Genomic DNA, 16,923 nt, shown 5'->3' with positions numbered 1-16,923 from the left:
AATCCCTAGACATGTGCCCTGGTTCCACACATCGAAAACACATCCCTAGTCCAGCCCTATACGGCTCATCTAGAGCAGTCTCTCCATAGCCTTCCTGTAGTAGTGCCCACTTCATGGAGTAATCTTCTGCGAACTGACTCTTTTTAACCAACTCAGTGAAACTTATTAGCTTTTGTGGATACACATAATTAAAGATATCTCTCCTAAGTCCTTTCTCATACTGAGCACACATCCATTCCTCAAAATAGGCTCGATTCCCTTAACAAGCTTTTGAGAAATGGCCCAGGTTGTTGAATTCACGGGTATAGTCAGCAACGAACATATCCTTTTGCTTCAGCTGCGTTAACTATAACTCCTTTGCAGTGCGAAGTGCATGCAAGAAATATTTCCCATAAAAATCCGTCTTGAACCTATTCCAAGGGACATCCATTAACTTAATCTGCAAGATATGACACAACTCCTGCCACCAATTCTGAGCATCTCCCTCTAACAAATAAGTCACTATCTCTACTGGCTGTACTTCAGGAATATGCTGGGTGTACAGAAACATCTCCACGTCTTGAAACCACTGATCAGCCTCCAAAGCATTGACATTTCCGTTAAACCGAGATGGACCACTCTTTAAAGAAGTCAGTAAGGGTCATAGACCTATGGTATCGACCTACGTTACTTGTACCAGCACCAGAGTTTCCATCTCGGTGTTCTTGTGCTGGTTCATCCACAGGATTTTCTCTCTGAGTCCCTCACCCGGATCGTGAGATGCCATTTGGTCCCTGTTCACACCAAACAATTGATATTAAGGTGATCAGTCTCAATATCTCAAGTTTAGTGCTTTAGAGCCCCAAATGCATGCTCACGAACTTTATGCTATGTACATCAGTAAGATATCCTAAGTATCACATAGACACACACACAGAGTATGCACAGAAGCATAGTCAGTCCGTCCTTCAGGCTCTATAGGAACAAACTGCTCAGATACCATAATGTAACACCTTACTACACAGAATCTTATACTTAAGTCATAAGACTGAGGTGGCAAAGTATTACACCTCTAAAAGTATATATATATATATATATATATATATATATATATATATATATATACTTTTAGAGAATCTAGTTGAAAAAGTTTTATATCTATGAGCCTTTGAAGAAAAGTTAAAACGAAAGCATTACGCTCGTAAATAACGTTTACTTGCATACGAAGAAAAGCTTAAGCGCAAATAAATACATATATAAAAAAGAGTTGAGGATCAAGGATACATAGTAAACAAGCTCCAAGCACAGCCTACAAAGCTAAGGCTGGCCGGAGAATATTTACATACATACATACATATAATTCCATATCTAAAGTTCTCAAAATAAACTCTAGTTCTCCAACAAAAGCCTCTATCAGGCACCAAGGTATAATACATAAAAAGAGATGTCTAAGAATATATATATATAACAAAATATAAAAGCCCAAACTCCTATCTTCGCAGCAATAGAACTTCAGACGCCTAACGAGATGCATCTCGACCTGCATCTGAAAAACAACAATCTCGTATGAGATGAGAACCGGGGTTCTCAGTATGGTTAAGGTGCCCACATATATAATAAATAAGTCCCCGGGAAAGCCAGAGGCAATCCTAGAACTCTGATCCTTAGATTATAAAACTTAAAGAACTAAAACAATATCCATAAACAAGGGTGGTTTTCTATGGATTCCTAAACTTAGCCAAAACCTTAACCTAACCCTCCATTATCCACTTTCCCCCATAACCTCCATCTCCGGGGAATAACAAAAACAAGCGAGTAGACAAGGAAAGGACAGGTAGTTTACAGATACAGCAAATAGAACACATAGCAGTTAAACATGAATATCAATTAGGCAAACCCAAGAATGCAAACCAAAGCAAATGAACAAATGCACATGATATATGCCTACCCTATGGCTGTTGATATCAACTATCGGTTACATAGCTAGTCCCACATGTCCTGGTAGCTAACCGTGGATAGTCCCTCTGTACACGCATCCCCAAGCTCAAAAATAAACCATGGGATGAAACCCGAGCTGACATCAAAGAGACAACACCCCAAGCTCAAAAATATTCATATATGCATTCCCATGGGGAACTCGGGGAGTTAAAGTGTCCGGTCACATCTTATGTACAGGGGTCAACAAATGTCTCAATAATAATCAATTATATCTCATAAATATCATTTTCATTCTCATTCGTAGCTCATCTCATTGTTTTCAATTAATTAACATCATCAAGTATCTCATACATCATTCTCAATATGACATTACTCTCTTAATTGCCTCATATACCACTTTCATCATCTTTATCAAATTAAGTACCACCTTCCCCAACCACATATTACCTTTTAAAAATCTTTCTTCATTCCTAAGTTACTTCTCCTTCCTAACTTTACCTCATACTAAGCATACCACTAAGGTCTAGGGACTAAAAGAGTAAAAACAGAGGTTTAGAGGTTCAAAATTAAGTCTTAAAACACAAAAATTCATTTGCTGAAAAAAGGGTTGTCCTGTACGCAAGCACCTTGCTCGTGTATGCAAGGGCTCATTTATTAAATGCTCGTGTACGCAAGCACTCTGCTCGTGTACGCGAGAGGCCCAACCCGAAAGGGTTGGTCGCATCACATGCAGGTGGTTGCGTACTCAACCCCTCAAAAACCACTGCTCGCGTATGAAAGATGCCCAACCTGAATAGGATGGTCGGGTCGCGTCGCGTTCAGTGGTCGCGTACGCAAGTTCTGCAGATGGCAAAAATGCTAAATGCTGCAGAATTTTCAATTTTGCACTCCGAACTTCTGATGGCCATAACTTTTTCGTTTTAAAATATTTTTCATCCGTTCTTTGAACGCGTAAACTTCACGGAGCCAATTTTCATATGAAAAAAATTGAAATAATTTAGGAATCCGAAAGCCGAGTTATGGCTCGCCGATAACTACCAATTTTCAAACTCAATCAACATTTATGCTTAAATACAACCCACCAACACACCATATCACTACCACACAGCATCAAAATCCTACCATAATCAACCATACCTCAATTTTAAATAATATTCATACATGAACTTCACAATTTTACCAACAAATCATCAATAATGCAAAGTATATTTGTATTCATCATTATCAACATATCAAGCATCATTAATCCATCATTTATCACCCTACTCTCATCATGAATAACAATCATCAACAAATACTCAATCCATATCAACAATCATCCTCAAACATGCTTGGCAATTATCATACTCATGCATTCACACTTATCCTATGGTCATCTAGCCTAAGTTTTCACAAGACTTTATATATTAATTACGAGAAACTAAAACTATACCTTGGCCAATTTCCTCGTATAACCCAAAGGCAACTCAATTAGGCAAGGTCCAAGTCTCCACCACTATCAATTCAGCACCTAAGCTTTCACTCATGCTTCCAATCCTTTCAATTATGTTCCAAATCTACTTATAAACTACCTAACACATATTATCACATTCACACACATAACTCAATACTCAATCATTATTAACTAAGGGATTCACTAGGGTTTGTGGATCCTTACCTTGTATGTGCATTAATCAAACAAAAGCCCACTAATTCCTCAAGTTAACTTGACTCTAAACATCAAACTAACCAAAGATTTCATCACCCACAACACACAATCTATGAAAATTGGGGAACATAGAATGGGAAATGATAATATGACTTCCTTACCAAATTTGTTGCCAGGCTTTGTAGAGCTCGACGCAGCGGTCGCGTGGCAGCAAACGGTTCGGCGATTGGAGCTCATAGTAGGAAAATATCTAGGTGTGAAAGTGGTGTTAGGGTTTGAGCTTCATTTTCAGCCCCTCCCTTCTTGGTTCAGTATTCGTCATGTAATGAGGAAGGAAGATGGTTGAATCCTTTATATAATGAGGCTTGGGTTGGGCCTTGGGTCCAATACGGGTCTGGTTTTCTCGATTTGGCCCGTTCGGCCCAACCTTGGGCCAATTTCTTTAAAATTGGTGTCAAAATTCATATTTTAATTAATTATACCACATTAAAATCTAAAATTTCATTTTCTAATTTCTTGTATTAATAATTATTTTATTGGCTAATTATTTACTAATTTTATGAGTTTTATAGCAACAAGTCAAATGCTATCAAATATTTGTTCAAGTACATGAATAAAGGTACAGAAGGATAGCAATTAGAGTTTCAAAGGACTCTTTCAGTGGAAAGGTGCTTAGGTTATTGATGAGATCAAACAATTTTATGATTGTAGGTATTTGTCTACATGTGATGTTGTGTGGAGAACTTTGCCTTATGATATTCATTAGAGGTGGCTTTTAGTGATGAGATTAACCATTTATTTGCTTGAATAGCAAAATATCATCTTTAAAGATGATGACGATCTTGAGGAGATCGTGAAAGAAGAGGAAGGAAAATGTACAATGTTCTTAGCATGGAAGGAGGCCAACAAAGAATTTGAAATAGGTCAAACTTTGATGTATGCTGAGTTTCTAAATCAATTTGTTTATGATAGAGAAACAAGGGAATGGCATCCCGCAAAAGAGGATATTCTATCGAGGAAGTTAAACCATGTTTCGGCACACAGATCCTATCCTTGAATCTCTGATGAATCCACATTTTGTGATTTATTTTCTCTATTTGGGTGGATTTCATCAACTTTTCTTGCATTTACCCATTGAAATAGCATAGTTTCATGATTTCTTCCTAAATTGTGCTTAAAAGTGAAAACATGCTTTTTAGGTCTTTTAATTGCCAAATTTTATTCACTTTAATCCTATTTGGTGCCTTGATGTATTTGTTAAGTGATTTCAGGTTTCCAAGGCAAGTATGGGTTGAAGAAGTGAGGAAAGAGCATTCAAAAGAGGAGAAATCATGAAGAAAATGGAGTTTGGAAGCTGCAACAAGGATGTGTACACACAGTGATGCGTGCATACGCACAATTGCAACCTCGTGCAACGATGCATACGCATAACTTTTGGTGCATATGCACAATGGGAATTTTGCACAACTGTGCGTACGCACGGTAGGTCGTGCATACGCACGAATGCATTCATGTGAAGTCATTAATTGTAAATCACTGGGGTGAATTCTGGGCCTCCAAAGCCCAATCCAACTCAATTCTGAAGCTATTTCAAGCCAAATTGAAGAGGGATGAAGAGGGGAGCAATTAGGTTTAGGTTTTATCATGTTTTAGGGTAGTTTTCTCGAGAGAGAAGCTCCCCCTTTTTTCTAGAATTTAGGGTTTCTAGCTTAATTTCTCTTTAATTTTAGTCTTTAATTCTTTTTTTAGTATGGTTTCATTTATTTTTTCATGCTTTCTTGTCTTGATCATCTTCATTTTTTTTGTTATTTTTTCCAATTTTGCTACTTTTAGTTTATGAACACTTGTCACTTTTGATTTTATTTAATGCAATTTTGATATTTTATCTTTCTTTAATACTTGTTTGAGTTTCTATTATTATTGTCTTGCATTTGGTAGTTATATATTTTATTTTTATTACAATTTATGATATTTTCCCTTTTATGCATGCTAGGTGTTTAACAAAATATCTCTTTTAGCCTTTGTATAAGTTTTTCACACTCTTGGTGGAATTGGGTAATTAGGTGAACTTGAGTTATGGATATCCATTCCATATTGTGTTAGGATTGTCAGTTGGTTTGGTTTCCATTAACGCTAGTCTTTCAGTAAGTTAATTAGTGAGTTGACTAGGACTTATGGATTAAGATCAATTATGCCCTTTTGACTTATCCTCGATGTTAGGATAGACTAAGTGGGATTAATTCTATGAAATTACCATGTTTGTGGTCTATGACTAGGACAGGAATCCTCAATTCCCCAATCCTTGCCAAGAGTCATTTTTGCCACTTAAATCCCATTTTTGTTACTTTAATTGCTTTTCATTTAATTTTTTGCATGCTTGTTTAATTTCTTGCAATTTTAATTTCTTGCTTCTTTCAATCACAACCACCCAATTTCCTCAGAGCCAATAACATGACACTTAATTGCAATTCCTAGGGAGAACGACCCGGGATTTAAAACTCCCGGTTATTTTGTGTTGATTGTGACAATCCTTTATTTTAAACTTTGATGTTGGTTGATTGTGGGTTTGGGACTATACTTGCAAAGCCAATTCCATTTTGAGGAAAATTCTTAACCCACTTTCGGCCATCATTAATCTCCATATTCCTTCATCGTCCCATGATACTGTCCACCACTTCTCATGTTCAAATGCCAGCCACATCTTCTATAATTCTTTCTCGTCTTGTCGGGCTTTTTTTTCTTGGATTTAAACTCACTTGAAAATTGCAACTAGCTTAAGCATAAAGTACCAGACTCCTCTCAAACCCCCAATTTCAAACTCTTGAATGCTTTTATCAATTCTTCTTCTCGTAGCATCATCCAAGCAACACATAGGGACTTCCGGCTCAAAGTGTCCACCACAACATTCCCCTTTCCAGAGTAGTAATTCAACTCGAAGTCAAAATCCTTTAGAAGCTCCATCCACCTTCTCTGACGCATATTCAGCTCTTTCTACTGAAAAAGGTACTTCAAGCTCTTGTGATCAGAGAAAACTTGAAATTTGACGCCATAGAGGTAATGCCTCCAAACTTTTAGAGCAAACACAATGGTAGCAAGCTCTAAGTCATGAGTCGGATAATTCATCTCATGCGGCCTTAACTGCCATGAGGCGTATGCCACGACATTACAGTGCTACATCAGCACGCACCCGAGACACTTTAGTGAGGCATCACAGTATACCTCAAATGGTTCATTCGGCTCAGGCAAAACCAATACAAGTATAGTGGTTAACTTTTGCTTCAGCGCTTGAAAACTTTCCTCGCACTCAGTAGTCCAAACAAATGGTACATCCTTCCTAGTCTGCTTAGTGAAAGGCAAAGAGAGTTGTGAGAACCCTTTGATAAACCTTCGATAATAACCCACCAAACCAAGAAAACTCCTAATTGTAACAACCCCGATTTTCGAGTACGCGAGATCTTTTCTGAAAGTACGGAGAACTCCGGAAGATCAGTAAAGGGAACACCTATAATGTATCATCAAGCATCTCAATCCTCATTGTCATTATGTCATCCTTAAGCTAGAACCTTTTCTGAGGCAAGCTCGATAATGCAGTCACGATGAACCTAGTTTTTGAACCGTATCGTTTAGGAGTTTTGATTCTAGTTTTCGTAAATAGTCTCAGTTTGACAAACCGGACTCGATTCATGAGAGAAGAGAGATAATAGTATAATATTAGTATTGGAAGATTCTTGAATGATATTATAAGGTTACCTGGTCTGTTTTTAGTTAAAAATAGGAAATCGGTTTAACCAGGTTTACGGTTTACTGGTGCAGCTTAGCACCAGCACTCTCTGATGACTTTAGCAATGCTAAGGCCTCATCATACATGTTCTATTCTCATAATAAATATGTTACTAGTGTCATTTATGCTAGTAGCTCAGAAAATAAGTTTTAGAGATGTTTTTACGAGTGTTCCGATACACCTTGTTTTAGTAGTTATACACCAGAGATATTTTAATATTATTTTAATCCACCTCCAAGCCAACCAATCACAACTCACTTTACACCCCCCAAGATCTCCAAGGCTGTCTCATTTCATCATTTTGGCCGAAAATAACAAGAGAGAAAAGAGAGAAACTTTCATGAACACTTAATCTTCAAAGCTTGATTTCTTCTGAACTAAAACTCAAATCAAAACTCCGATTTCACCAAAATGATCCTCTCTTCTTCCTCTACATAACCATGTAACTTATCAAGGCTGGAAATAAGGTGAGATGGCTGTCTCCCTCCCTCTTCAATTCGGTTTTCAAGGAAACATGCTTAAACAAGTGTTTTCTTGATGTTCTTCCTTAGATCTCTTGCTTGCTTGACTTGTGGGCCAAAGATATTTGATTTCCTGCACATTTAAGGTGAGGATAACCTTCCTAAGATACTGTTGAAGTTCGTTTAGTTGATGGTTTAGAGTTTTAAAGTTGTTCTTGATGTATTTTAGGAGGAAAAAGTGCTTTAAGAACACTTCAAAGAGTAACCGGATTTGGAGCAGCAAATCAAGGTAGGGTTTGATGAATTTAATCTTGATTGATTCTATTTAAGTTGTGTGATTATGATATGGTTTGGCTGTGCTTGAAATTGATTATTTATATGAGTGATTCTTATTGAAAGTTTGGCGAAATTTGATGAAATTTGATGAAATAAAGCTATGAAACATGTCCTTGAGTGCAGCTGGAAAAACGAACCCTAATTCTTAAATTGGGGTTCAATTTGTGTTAAAATCATGTAGAAAAGATGGGGTTTTAGTGGCTGCTAATTTAATTTGAATTATGGTAAAAATCGGTTGCTGAAAAGACTGAAAAACGGGTAAAAATAGAGAAAGAATTTGAAGAATATACGAAGAACACGAAGAACACTTTGAGTGTGGTGAAGAACATTGAAGAACACCTTTTAGATCTTAGAAAGGGCAAGGAAGAAAATATTTTATTGTTTGAGGGGTTATTTTGTAATTTCTAAAAGTTAGGGTGGTTAAAGTAGAAATATTAAAAGTTACGGGTGGTAAAAAGTGAATTTATAAAGTAAAAGGTTAAAGGAAGGTAATTTTCGAAAATATATTAATAAAATAATAAATAATAATAAAATAATGTAGAAAAAGCTGTTTTCTGTAAAAGCTTTAGAAAGACAACTTTAAGTGTAGAATCTCATAATTACCTTCATAAAACACTTAGGGGGTGGTAATAATATGTTAGTGAGGCAAAGATAAAGGAAAGATAAGAAGTTAAAGAAAAGATAAAAACCAAAGAAAAGTCTGTAAAGTTTTAATAACAGAAAAACAGACAGATATTAGTGAACGAACTAGGGCAATATAGTTAGTCCTTGAGTTGCGACTAGGGTTAGGTATTATATGAAAAGTTAAATTGTTTCATTATAGACTTAATGAACCTATACCTGGGACAGGCTAACTATTCATTCCGAAATTTACATAAGCCTTAAAAACAAACGTTAAATAGAGAAATCAGAGCAGAATAAAGTAACACAGAGAACAGAATAACTAGAGTAAAGTAAAGAGATAAAGAAAAAAGAGTAATAGGGATATAGAGAAAAGAGTAATGAGAGCAGAGAAAATAGTTACAGAGAAAAGAGTAATGAGAGCAGAGTAAACAGACACAGAGAAAATAGCAGTAAAACCCACGGACGGATAATTGGTTAAATACAGGAAGTACCCACGAACTGAATGATCATTGATCTCAGGGAAACCTACGAACTGTTAACTATTTTATATGCAGGAAAAACCCACGAACTGATAATCATTGATTACAGGAATAACCCACGAACTATTGTATGTTGATCTCGGGTATAACCCACGAACTGAAGATCACGTTTGTTGTTGTATGTTGATCTCGGAGAAACCCACGAACTGAGGATCATTGTTTTGTTTGTGAATCGATCTCGGGGACGCCCACGAACTGAGGATCACTGTTTCCCCTTGTGCGTATATTATGGGGTCGGGCTTTGCGCTGACTGCCGGTAGTCACGAAGGAGTGGTATTCTTACCACCGACACATATGCACTAAGGACACAAAGGGAAACCATATCTGGGACTTGTTCCTAGGTAATGTCGGGCTGCAGGGTGTAAACCGACACGTGAGCTCATGGCCTGCATAGGACAGACATGCATCATACTTGGTTGTGCATTTCCTCTATTATGATTATTGAATGAATGTATGCTCTGTTTGTTTGTATTTTATTCTTTGTATTTGCATTTTATTTTCTTGTATTCTTTTGTTTGTGTTCTACTTTCTGTTTCCCTGTTTTCTCTATTTATCTGTATCTTCTGTTCACTACTTCTTGGTATTTTGCTATTCGTTTGCTAAACAACACGGTATTAATGAACTTAACTAATAACCCTGGCCCAACTAAGAACTCCCCAGTTCTTACCCCTTCTCTCTCCCTTCCCCCTTCAGATGGAAGTAAAAGTACCTTACCATAGTTCGCTGATGACCGTTTGCAAGAAGAGGATTCTGCTCTAGATAGTCTTCTGAGTCTAGGGTGAATATCGTACTCTGTTTATATGTATATATTGTGAGACCAGCCAACGTCTGCACCCCGTTCGTAAGCGCACTTTAACCTAAATCCTGTGTATGAGACTCCTGTTGTGTGGTTACTTCATGAGGTACCAGAGAGACGTCCTGTGGAAAAGTCTGATCATGCATAGGAGTAGCAGATGATGTTCTACCTTTTGATGACGTTCCACCTGCTTGAGTTTTGAAGACTTAGAACGTATTTTCCCTCGCTTTAGAAGTTTAAAGGGACTAGGTGAGTATAGAGTCTAGGCTAGCCTAGGTGCCAGCTTAGGGACCTCTTGAACAGGTCAGGACCTAGGATGTTGTATGTCTGTATATGTATATAGTTATTATCTAACTATATCTAGGGGTGTTCTAACTGAAGGTCTATACTCTAATAAAGGTTGGATAACTGAATGTTGCTAGCTACTTGTGATGTATTTATGTGTGGTTGCTTATAACTGTTTTATCTGTTATCAGTTGTGAGATGATTATGAATGATTCCGTCTATTAATCCAAACGTTTTAAAAAAAAATATACCTCGCAAATTAACTACGCTTTTAACAATGAATCAGGCTCATATGATAAATAATAGATAATAATTAGGAAGACAAATTGGTAGCGCTCGGTTTCCGGTATGATCTAGACATATTGAAAATTGGGTCGTTACAATTTGGTATCAGAGCAATTTGTTCCCAGTAGAGCCTGGGGAGTGGACTGACTATGCTTCATTGCATACTCTGTTGTGTGTCTCATGTGTATAGGTGGTACACAAATTGTGAATCACACTTTTCACAACTCGTACCACTAACCAGCAAGTGCACTGGGTCGTCCAAGTAATACCTTACGTGAGTAAGGGTCGAATCCCACAGAGATTGTTGGCTTGAAGCAATCTATGGTTATCTTGTAACTCTTAGTCAGGATATCAATTATAATTATCAAGTTAAATTACGAAGAATAAAAGAGCAAGAAATAAATACTTGTTATGCAGTAATGGAGAATATGTTGGAGTTTTGGAGATGCTTTGTCTTCTGAATCTCTCCTTTCCTACTGTCATCTTCTTCACGCACGCAAGTTTCCTCCTATGGCAAGCTGTATGTTGGGGGATCACCATTGTTAATGGCTACCATCCGTCCTCTCAGTGAAAATGGTCCAAGTGCGTTGTCACCGCTCGGCTAATCATCTGTCGGTTCTCACTCATGCTGGAATAGGATCCGTTGGTCCTTTTGCGTCTGTCACTACGCCCAACCTTTGTGAGTTTGAAGCTCGTCACAGTCATTCAATCCCTGAATCCTACTCGGAATACGGTTTAGACTTTCCGGATTCTCAAAAATGCTGCCAATGGATTCTAGCTTATACCACGAAGATTCTGATTAAGGAATCCAAGAGATACTTATTCAATCTAATGTAGAACGGAGGTGGTTGTCAGGCACGCGTTCATAGGTTGAGAATGGTGATGAGTGTCACGGATCATCACATTCATCATATTGAAGTGCGAATAAATATCTTAGATAGAAACAAGCGTGTTTGAATGGAAAACAGAAGTAATTGTATTAATTCATCAAGACACAGCAGAGTTCCTCACCCCCAACAATGGAGTTTAGAGACTCATGCCATCAAGGAGTACAAAGTTCAGATCTAAAATGTCATCCGATACAAAATAATCCTCTAAAAGTTGTTTAAATAATAAGCTAGTAATCTAGGTTTGCAGAGAATGAGTAAACTATGATACATAGTGCAGAAATCCACTTCTGGGGCCCACTTGGTGTGTGCTGGGGCTGAGACTTAAGCTTTACACGTGCTTAGGCTGTTTCTGGAGTTAAACGCCAGGTTGTAGCCTGTTTTGGGCATTTAACTCCAACTTGTAACCTATTTCTGGCGTTTAACGCCAGACTGCAACATGGAACTGGCGTTGAACGCCATTTTACGTCATCTATCCTTGAGCAAAGTATGGACTATTATATATTGCTGGAAATCCCTGGATGTCTACTTTTCAACGCAATTGGGAGCGTGCCAATTGGACTCCTGTAGCTCCAGAAAATCTATTCCGAGTGCAGAGAGGTCAGAATCCAACAGCATCAGCAGTCCTTTTTCAGCCTGAATCAGATTTTTGCTCAGCTCCCTCAATTTCAGCCAGAAAATACCTGAAATTACAGAAAAACACACAAACTCATAGTGACGTCCAGAAATATGAATTTTGCCTAGAAACTAATGAAAATATACTAAAAACTAACTAAAACATACTAAAAACTACATGAAATTAACACCAAAAAGCGTATAAAATATCCGCTCATCACAACACCAAACTTAAACTGTTGCTTGTCCCCAAGCAACTAGACAAATAAAATAGAATACAAATAAGTTAAGAAGCAATAATATCTCAGAGTTTTTTTTAGTGAAGCTCAGATTCTAATTAGATGAGCGGGACTAGTAGCTTTTTGCTTCCGAACAGTTTTGGCATCTCACTTTATCCATTGAAGCTCAGAATGATTGGCATCTATAGGAACTTAGAATTCAGATAGTGTTATTGATTCTCCTAGTTTAGTAGGTTGATTCTTGAACACAGCTACTTTATGAGTCTTGGCCGTGGTGTAACGACCCAACTCCCAGTATGCCATGGTCATACAAGAAGCTAAGTGTTACTAACTTATCCCTCTTAATTATTAACTATTATTTAGTATATGAGCCTGTTCCTTGTTAGAGCGATGCCAACTTTACGGGTAACTTTTTTTTTATATCGTATCGTTGCGGATAACAAGGTAAAATAAACAAGCATACATTGAGAGTAATAGAAAAAGCGGCATAAAGAAACATAGAAACACAACTGATAATATACATCATGTACACTATAACAAAACATGCAGCGTTTACACAAGATCAAGTCAGTTTACATCCTCATCATCCTACGTAGCTAATATATACACGACACTCCCAGAGCCTGGCCCATACAAAAAGCCACTAAACTGGCACCCAGGCTAGCCTAACCACTATATAGCTCCTAGCTCTCGGGTGTACTAACACAAGTGACAGACTAACTAACCGATAATGTCAGACTAGAGTGTCATCAAAAGAATGCCCCTTCCGCAGTCAAGCTATATCTACACGTGGCCGTTCGGAGAATCGCCATGAGGCTCGTCCATCTCCTCATCCTGCTCTATCTCTATCTCAGGATCCTCCTCCTCATCATCATCCGCAGCTACAGCTATACCCTCAGATCCACCAGAAACACTGCTGTCACTATGTACAAAACCATTCGCGAGCACAGGTCCGTTCGCGTATATAGGAGCTACCCCACCGTCTGGTAGTGCCGGCTCATCAGGCTGTAGAAAGTCGGGGATCGGCTCAAGGGGAAAATCCCACTCTGGTGGTATCACAGGTACGTAGTCATCAGCTAACTCAGGCTCATCAGGAATGATAGGCTCAGGTACCGCCTCATTCAAAGGTTGAGCTGGTATAGGGTGCCCGGGATTATCAGGAAAAGGATGTCCAGGTGCGTCAGGATGTAACCAGGATAAGGGAAAGTCGTAAGGAGCATCGGGGTCAAAATGCGGGCTAGACAGAGGATGTTGAAAAGCTCGATTAGGTAACGCATATCGTCTAATACGAGGCTCCAAACCCATAATGAAGTAACTGTGATGTACCGGATCCTCGTAGACGTAAGGGTCCTCGAACTCATAGAAGATCACACCCGTCTCCATCTGAGGGGGGAGGAAGGGAGAGAAGGGGTAAGAACTGAGGAGTTCTTAGTAGGGTCGGGGTTATTAGTTACGTTCATTTATTTGATTCCGATTAGCAGATAGATATTAGAATACAATAAAGTAGTAAACAGTAGTTAAAATAGATAGGAAAATAGAAAACAGAACACAAACAGAAGAACACAAGGAAATAAAGCACAGACATAACACTCAAGCAGACAAACATAAAGAAATAGTTCACTCACAAGAAGGAAAGCAACAGAGAATGATGCGCAGACAAGAATGATGCATGTCTAGCCCTAGTACAGGCCATGAGCTCATGTGTCGGTTAGCACCTGCATTCCCGACATTTATCCGGTCACGAGTTCACGATTTCCCGGATACGATCTTCCGTTCAAATAAATGCGCATATAATTATTAGCTGCTCTATTGAGACAGCCTCTGCTTTCTACTCGCAGGAAATATACTCTTGGGAACGGAAAATTGCTGTAGGTATCCAAGTTTCCCTACAGAAACTCTTGGGTTGCTTAAAGCAACAGATAATAAATATTATCTCTTAGGTTGCATTCAGCAACGAATAAGCAAACAATATCTCTTGGGTTGCCTCAAGCAACAATTAACCTTTCAATAAGCCTTCTGCTCTTAGTCTCTTTACCTTGCTCTGATTTCTCTGTTTAATCTGTGTATTTAAAGCTTATGTAAATTTCGGTATGAATAGTTAGCATATCCCAAGTATAGGTTCATTAAGTCTATACTGAAACAATTTAACTTTTCATATAATACCTAACCCTAGTCGCAACTCAAAGACTAACTATGCTGCCCTAGTTTGTTTGCTAGTCTCTGTCTGTTTTTCTGTCATTAAAATCTTACAGACTTTTTCTTCGATTTTTATCTTTTCTTAAACTTTTATCTTTTATTTATCTTTGCCTCACCAATATGTTCTTACCACTCCCTAAGTGTTTTATGAAGGTAATTATGAGATTCTGCACTTAAAGTTGTCTTTCTAAAGCTTTTACAGAAAATTGCCTTTTTCGCATTATTTTATTATTTTTATTAAAATATTAATTTTAATTAAATATTATTATTTAATATTTTATTATTATTTATTATTTTATTAATATATTTTCGAAAATTAACTTTACTTTAACCTTTAACCTTTAAAATTCACTTTTTACCACCCGTAACTTTTAATATTTCTACTTTTACCACCCTAACTTTCAGTAATTACCAAATAACCCCTCAAACACCAAAATAATTACTTCCTTGCCCTTTTATGAATCAAAAAGGTGTTCTTCATTGTTCTTCATCACACTCAAAGTGTTCTTCATGTTCTTCATAAATTCTTCAGATTCTTTCTCTGTTTTTACCCGTTTTTCAGTCTTTTCAGCAACCGATTTTTACTATAATTCATAATAAATTAGCAGCCACTAAAACCCCATCTTTTCTACATGATTTCAACACAAATTGAACCTCAATTTAAGCTTAGGGTTTCGTTTTTCCCAGCTGCCCAAGAACATGAACTTTAAAGCTTGAATTTCATCAAATTTCATCAAAATTTCACCAAATTTTCACCAAGAATCAATCATATATGCAACCAATTTTTAGCACAGCCAAATTATACAACATTCACACATCTCAAACACAAATAATCAAGATTAATTTCGTGGCACCCTACCTGATTTTGCTGCCCCTAATTCAGTTAGATTTTCAGGTGGTCCTTAAGCACTTTTTCCTCCTAAATCACATCAAGAAAACACATATTTAAGCATGTTTCCTTGAAACTGAATCAAAAGAGAGATGGTGCAGCCAACTCACCTTGATCCCAGACTTGATAAGTCATATAACCATGTAGAGAAAGAAGAGAGGATCATTTTGGTCGGATTGGAATTTTGATTTGAGTTTTAGTTCAGTAGAAATCAAGCTTTGAAGATTTGGAACTAAGAACTTTTCTCTCTTTTTCTCTCTACCTATTTTCGGCCACAAAGTGAAAATGAGCCAGCCTTGGGGGTTTTGAGGGTGTAGGGTGAGTTGTGATTGGTTGGCTTGGAGTTGGATTAAAATAATATTAAAATATCTCAGGTGTATAACTACTAAAACTAGGTGTATCGGAACACTTGTGAAAACATCTCTAAAAATTATTTTCTGAGCTACTAGCATAAATGACACTAGTAACATATTTATTATGAGAATAAAACATGTATAATGAGGCCTTAGCATTGCTAAAGTCATCAGCGAGTGCTGGTGCCAAGCTGCACCAGTAAATTGTGAACCCGGTTAAACCGGTTTTCTATTTTTAACTAAAACTGACCAGGTAACCTTATAATATTATTCAAGAAGCTTCTAATACTAATATAATGATAATATCATCCTATTATCTCTCTTCTCTCATAAATCGAGTCCGGTTTGTCAAACTGAGACTATTTACGAAAAACCGAATTAAAACTCCTAACCGATACGGTTCAAAAACTAGGTTCTTCGCGACTGCATCATCGAGCTTGCCTCGGGAAAGGTTCTAACTTAAAGATGACATAATGACAATGAGGATTGAGATTCTTGATGATATATCAAAGGTTTTCTCCTTACTGATCTTCCGGAGAAATTCGTACTTTCAGAAAAGATCTCGCGTACTCGAAAATCGGGGTTGTTACACGTGGCCCTAAGCACTTTGTTTTCCAGTATTACCACCGGATACATAAATGCCACAGACACATAATTGGGTGAACCTTTTCAGATTGTGACTCAGCTTTGCTAAAGTCCCCAGTTAGAGGTGTCCAGGGTTCTTAAGCACACTCTTCTTTTTGCTTTGGACCTTGACTTTAACCGCTCAGTCTCAAGTTTTCACTTGACACCTTCACGCCACAAGCACATGGTTAGGGACAGCTTGGTTTAGCCGCTTAGGCCAGGATTTGATTCCTTTAGGCCCTCCTATCCACTGATGCTCAAAGCCTTGGATCCTTTTTATTACCCTTGCCTTTTTGTTTTAAGGGCTATTGGCTTTTTCTGCTTGCTTTCTCTTTTTCTTTTTCTTTTATTTTCGCCAATTTTTTTTTTTTGCAAGCTTTTGCATTCACTGCTTTTTCTTGCTTCAAGAATTATTTTTTTATGATTTTTTATATTATCAAATAACATT

At 37.5% G+C, this 16,923-nt stretch overlaps 1 long non-coding RNA gene across 1 annotated transcript; it reads right to left on the bottom strand.

The window, feature by feature from the left end:
• Positions 1–1,392: 1,392 nt before the first annotated feature.
• Positions 1,393–15,762, bottom strand: LOC140180820 (uncharacterized). The gene is made up of 3 exons (XR_011874806.1): positions 15,609–15,762; positions 15,469–15,528; positions 1,393–1,525 (listed from the first exon to the last, which is right to left on the bottom strand). It is a non-coding gene; the product is annotated as an uncharacterized lncRNA (long non-coding RNA).
• Positions 15,763–16,923: the final 1,161 nt, after the last annotated feature.

The sequence above is a fragment of the Arachis hypogaea genome, chromosome 17 (assembly GCF_003086295.3).
Source record: "Arachis hypogaea cultivar Tifrunner chromosome 17, arahy.Tifrunner.gnm2.J5K5, whole genome shotgun sequence".
NCBI lineage: Eukaryota > Viridiplantae > Streptophyta > Magnoliopsida > Fabales > Fabaceae > Arachis > Arachis hypogaea.
This window is presented reverse-complemented; position numbering and strand designations above follow the sequence as displayed.